This window comes from Juglans microcarpa x Juglans regia, chromosome 2D, assembly GCF_004785595.1.
Source record: "Juglans microcarpa x Juglans regia isolate MS1-56 chromosome 2D, Jm3101_v1.0, whole genome shotgun sequence".
NCBI lineage: Eukaryota > Viridiplantae > Streptophyta > Magnoliopsida > Fagales > Juglandaceae > Juglans > Juglans microcarpa x Juglans regia.
The window spans coordinates 18,226,009-18,232,289 of record NC_054596.1 but is presented as its reverse complement, the minus strand read 5'-3'; positions in this window follow the sequence as shown (position 1 = coordinate 18,232,289).

Below are 6,281 nucleotides of genomic sequence, written 5' to 3'. Positions count from 1 at the left end.
GTTAGAGCTCAAAGTACATCAGAAAATTTCTAATGTTTGCTACTTGGGTTGCAATAGTTTTCTCTTCATTTTTAGTTTATATCTTCACTCTATAAGGCTGGAACTTTGGCTTAAATTTTATTTGCTAGAAGACTAAGTTTGAGTTAGTTTCAAAATCCATCATTTCCCTCTCAAAGTTCTCATATAGCACATAAAAGACATCAACGACACATTTGTATCAAGTTCTGAATTTTTGCACTGTTTCTGTCATGATGTCTTCCAACCTCATTTGTTTTTATTTTTTTCATCTAACACTTGTTTAGTTGAGTTTATAACAAAGTGGAGGGAAGGTAGAAACAACAATAAATCGTGCAACCTATAGCTTGAAGAGGTACGATGATTTTCTACCCTGTTTTGTCCTAAGCTATACAGTTTCTAAAAAAAAAAAACAAAAAAGGAGAAAATCTCTTTTATAAATTGTTAATATATTATTTATGTATAAAAAAAAAGTAGGACGAAACTTAGCAGCTCATTCCATGTCTAGGGAGGGTTGTTACAGATGCTTTTTGTCCCATCAGAGGAACATCTGGACTCACAACTAGCTGTCAAACCTCATGATCAGGGAGGCCATCTTGACCATCTACATCAGTGCCCCGTCCTCAACTGTCTTCCCCATCACCCTCAGTTGTAGACTCCCTAGGCACCATGATTTTTATGTAGTTATTTACATATAGTGATCCATATAGTAATATGTATTATCATATAGTGAAACTACATATGCTCTCTCTCTCTCTCTCTCTCTATATATATATATATATAGTTATAACTTGATAAATAAATGTTCCAACGTTATAATTACATGTTCGAACATTGATTTCAGTGTTCGAACGTATTAGTTTTGGGAGATTAGCCGTTCAAATGGAAATTTTGGTGTTGGCGCCTCCAAAACTAGTGGTGGAATTGTTTCCCTCCAAGCCATCAAAGAACATGTAAACCTTTGAATGATTGGAAGATTCGTTTGGATGCACTAATGCTAAAATTTGTCAACGGGAAAAATTCATGCTGGATAAAATCTGTGTTAGAACACAAAAATTATAAATAGGACGAGCAGGTGACGAGTCTTGTTGTAGGAATAAGATTTTTTTTTTAAATTAAACGATGTCATTCCGTATCTGTCAACCAGTTACAACAACGTGTTCTCCTTAATAAGTCCGAAAACTTAAAAAAAAAAAAAAAAAAACACACGCCCAAACTTAAATAACCGAGTCCTATTCCTCTTCTCATTTCTCTCATCTGTAACTTTGTTTTGAGAGAGAATACTGGCTTGGAATTTTCACACAGAGAGAGAGAGAGAGAGAGAGAGAGAGAGAGCGAGAGAGAGCGTGAGAGAGAGATAGAGGGTTCCCTACCAATTTTCAAGGTATGGTCTTTGTAAAATTTCTATCCCTTTATTTATGTTCTTCATCTTCGTAATTTTCTCTTAATAATTTCATTGTATTTTCTAAATGTGGTATAGGTGTTTTGTAGTTTATTGGGTTGTTTAGAGTTGCATTGAAGGTAAATATTCTTATTTCCACAAACTTAGTTTATGTATTATAGTTGAATATTTGTGTGTTTGTCTGTGTTGTGCATGATGAAGGAGGGTGTGTTTATGGATATTCACTATGATTTGGTTTCAGTATTGCTTGATTTTATTCTCTGTTTGCGTTCTGGAAACTGGGTGGAAACCAATCAAACGATATCGAGAGCCATTGGAACGTGAGTAAGCATCACTAGAAAAAAGTAAACTACTCTAGCAACGAAGCGATTACACAAAAACAATCCCACAAACTGATGTGCCTTGATGTGGTTTGTCAGATTATAAAGTTACTTTTACTGTAAAGTAGATCTAATGAATCAGATGAAGCCACATCTTTTTATGAGATTACTTTTATATAACTCCTTTGTGGATGTAGCAGTACCAAAAAAAAAAAAAAAAAACCTCTCTTGGTTTGTTGATTTACTCCTCTTATGACCAAATACAAGCTAGACATGTAAGAATCTTAATTCCGTAAGGTGTCCTACACACTCCATTCCAAGACTAAAGAAAACATTTTTTATTCCGGCCAAGTTGAATCGGTTAGAAACCAACTGATTTTAGTGCAATTTTTTAATCGTTCACTAAACCACTTCAATCGATCGATTTAGGCTAACTCAGATTTATTCTAGCCGAATTGAACCGATTCAAAACTGCATCTTTTTTTTTCATATTGTCTAACAACTGGATTTTTGTTTCAGTTTCTTTTACAAAAATATGATAGAACTAAATATATATTAGATTTTTCATTATTGCATTCAATAAGAATCACAAAAAAATTGAAAGACAAAACATGTTCTTTTTTTTTCTTTAGTTGAACGAAAAGATTTGGAGATGATTTAGTGTTTTGTATTAAATTTGTGGTTGTGCATAAAATACTAATTTTCCACGTGCTTATAACGTCTTTATCTTCTTCATATATGAGGCAAAAAATGTCAACAATTAAGGTTAAATACATAAATTAAGAGTTTATTGATGCTATTTAGATTCATATAATATTTTTATTGAAACTAGTCAATGACTTTATATTTAATACTCTTTTATACATGCTATTAAATACTTGAAATGCATTATATATGATTTTTACTATTTTTTATCAACATTGAAATAACCAATTCAAAATTGTCATAAATCATCTGATTCAATTTGTTGACTCACCCGATTCATTGAACCAGTCCCTACCCGATTCTAATTTTTTGAGCTTTAACTCCATACTTCTATTGAGTTTATACTAGCCTAATTAAACTAACTAGTTAATCAGTTATGTTGGGACACAAATACTTCTAGATTCCATGATGGCCAAAAAATCTAATTAATTACTAAGAGGGTCAAATGTTGTCACCTATAACATAATTGTGCTTGTAGACATCAGGAGACACTTGAATGTAAAGTTGTTAGAGTGATTATTCTCTCGTGATCAGACCAGCTCTTCATCAAATAATTAGAAGGGGAATGTTTTCTATTTCATGTTATTTTACTAGATTCAATATTATGGAGCATAGATTGTCAAAGATGTTTTTAGAAATTAAAGTTCGATATTAAAATATTTAACATGTGGTATCAAAGACAGTATACTGTTGAACTATACTCTCAATGTTGAATCATGAATAAAATATATAAAATCGATGGCATTCTCATGAACAATGTTTTAGTTTTATAGATGAATATTGTGTGAAATTTTCATAAACTCTGTGTGCTTCTCCCATTGGTTTATCCATTGATCCATATTGTATGGTCTCAGTATGAGAGAGGTGAGGAGAGAAGAACCGCCATATTGGTTGGCGAAGAGTGGCGTGAGGATCGCCAGAGTCTCCTCGTCCAAAACCTGGATGGGTGGCACCGTCGGATGGGATGTGAAGTCCCAAATGAACGCTGGAGCATTATTTTTTCAATAATAAAAAAGGGTGACAAAATGGGAGGATGCTGAAAATCACATCATCAACGCCTCCTCACCAGGATGGGTCGGGTTGCCTCACAGATGTGACGGCAGCAACGGGGTTGAAAGCTCAGTAGCAACAACAAGAAAAAAAGGTGGTTGTTGGATTGCACTTGAAATTGCGGCTGGTTGTGCCGGCACAATGGCTAGAAAACCAGCTGTGCAACAATGTGCATGAGCGAAGGAGATGAGAAAAGTGGGTCGTGGTTCAAGTGACTGATGCAGGGTTCTAAGATATGTTGGTGGGCTTCAATTTTGGGTTGAACATTAGGCCCAATTTCAAGGAGATTTTGGTCCAAACAAGATGAGCGTGGGCCAGTACAGTGGGTTGAAAGGCTTGGCTCAACCTGTTTCAATGATAATAATAATAAAAAAAAAATTTGAAGCCCTTACCCGACCCATGCATTGACCTAGGTATTGAACTGTGTCACACATTACGACTCGCAGGTTGACCAAGGGGATTCGGTTTTGATCCAGATCTGATCAATGAATTTTATAATATTATTTTAATATATATTTTTCCAAAAGGATCGTATTTCTCTTTCTCTCTTTCTCCCTCAAAGCTGGTCCTTTATTATTTGAAAAATATATGAATAATTTGGAGTTGAATTGTAGTTATTAGTTATTAATTTCTTAATTATTATTTCTTGTGAATTTTATTATAGTTGGCTATATATATAATTGTTCGTTTTAAAAAAAGTGAATAATTTGGGAAAGGGATTGGTTACCCAAAGCTACAAAACCTTACTCAATTTTGGTCGAAAAATGATTAATTAACTTCATAATATCATGGGTAAGAATGGTATATATGACACGTAAGTACAAAAATTTGGGAAGGTGTTAGTTGCTCAAAGCTACAAATCTTATTTGATTTTAGCTAATTTGATCTATAATATAATTAATGATGTGGAGAGAACAATTTGTGTGTCAAAGTCCACTCTCATACGAGGAGTTTTGATGGCAGTACTAGTTTATCCACTAAAGTTAATGTTAGAGATCAAAATAATTTGTACATCAAAATTTACTCCCAAACGAGATTTCTAGTGATACAGCTAGTTAATCTATAAAATTTCAAATTGGAAGGAATATTTCGTGTGTTGGGGTTCACTCCCAAATGAGGGATATCAATGGCGTTATTAATTCATCCATAATAGTTTAAATTCTATGATTATTTATGAGTGTAGAACTCGATCCATTAATAGGATCATAAAGTTATTTCTTGCAGTAAGTATACAAGTATCAATACATACATAAGGCTTCCTATTTAATTTTACAACTCTAGTTTTAAAGCAAGATGAGTGTGTAAGATTTATCATTAGGGTTCTAGATCATAATTTATCCATTTTAAGTCCAAAACTAATTACTATTTTTGAGAATAATGATAAGTATAAGAGAGACATGAAATTTAAGAAAATGAAAATAGTTACCACATTTCAAACTTTGAACTGTAGGAATTAAAATATTGAAATCTTTTTATTTTGTAGTTTATCCTAAAGTATTGTCTATTTTAGAAGCATTATTATTTCATCAAGGTAATGAACTATGGATGAGTTGGAAACTTGGTTGTTAGATTGAGACAAATTTATTTTGTTAATTTGTCACTCAAGATGTTGAAAAGAAATTGTATCTTTTTGGGAAATGAAAAAAATGATGGCCACAAAAATGCAAGAATTGTGTTAATTGCACTTTTTGAATGAAATAAAGACACAAATGTGTAGTGTCGTAAACATTAGACTTGATTCGAAGGAAAAATTGGAAGAGTGTTTTTGATAGAATGCCGTGTAAAAGTCACTTTTATACTCTCCAAACATAAGATATCACTTATAAGCCAGGTTCTACAATGTTGTTGCTGTTGTTGTTTTTTTTTTTTTTTTTTTTTTTTTTTTTTTTTTTTAAGGTAGCACAAACTCCATTCATTCATAACGGGACATTACAACTTTGACATGAGACATACTTAATACAAGCCAACTACTGTTTTTAAGACTCCTCAATACATAAATTTCTTTGTTACTGACATGGTCTAGTCCATTATTGTAACTCTCTACAGACAAATCGATGGCACTGATCCCAGAAAATCCAAGTGTGGTGGCAATTGAGCTCCCCTGTAGTGGCGCATGGAGGATTGGCGCCTTGGGAATCTTGTGGTGGGGTGTGTGGTGGTCGCTAGCTCCGGAGAACAACAGATCTATATTTCGCCCTGCTGTGAATGAAAAAATAAAAGAAAACCAGAAAAATAAAAGAAAAACTAGAGAGAAGAGGGGGGAGGAAGGGGTTGGTCTTAAGTTTTTTTAGAGGGGCGGCTGTGTAGAGAGAAAAAAGAGAGCGAGAATAGAAACAAACTAATTAATTAGTGGCGCATGATCATAAATTCGGGTTCTACAATTTTATTAAAGAGATAAATTGATATTAGAAAACTTTAAAATACAAACCCAAACCCTAATACAGAAAACTCTATTCTAAACCTAACATTAATTATTTTTAAAGTAATAATATATCTTAAACTCTTATTACTCTTCTATAAATATTTTACAATCCTATCTAAATAATCAACTAATGCATTGTGCCTTTTAATTAAAAATGAACTTCAATTTTAAACAACCTTCAATTTTATACAAAATTATAAATTAATTAATCATTTTCTTATTTTTAATACTATCTCTGATCGACCACTACGGCCTTGGAAAATCTACACCTCAAGAGATGACCGAAGTAATGACATGAATCAGAAGGTCGGCGGTGGCGCTAGACAGCCTCTCTCTCAATTAAAAAAAAAAAAAGAAAAAGAAAAAA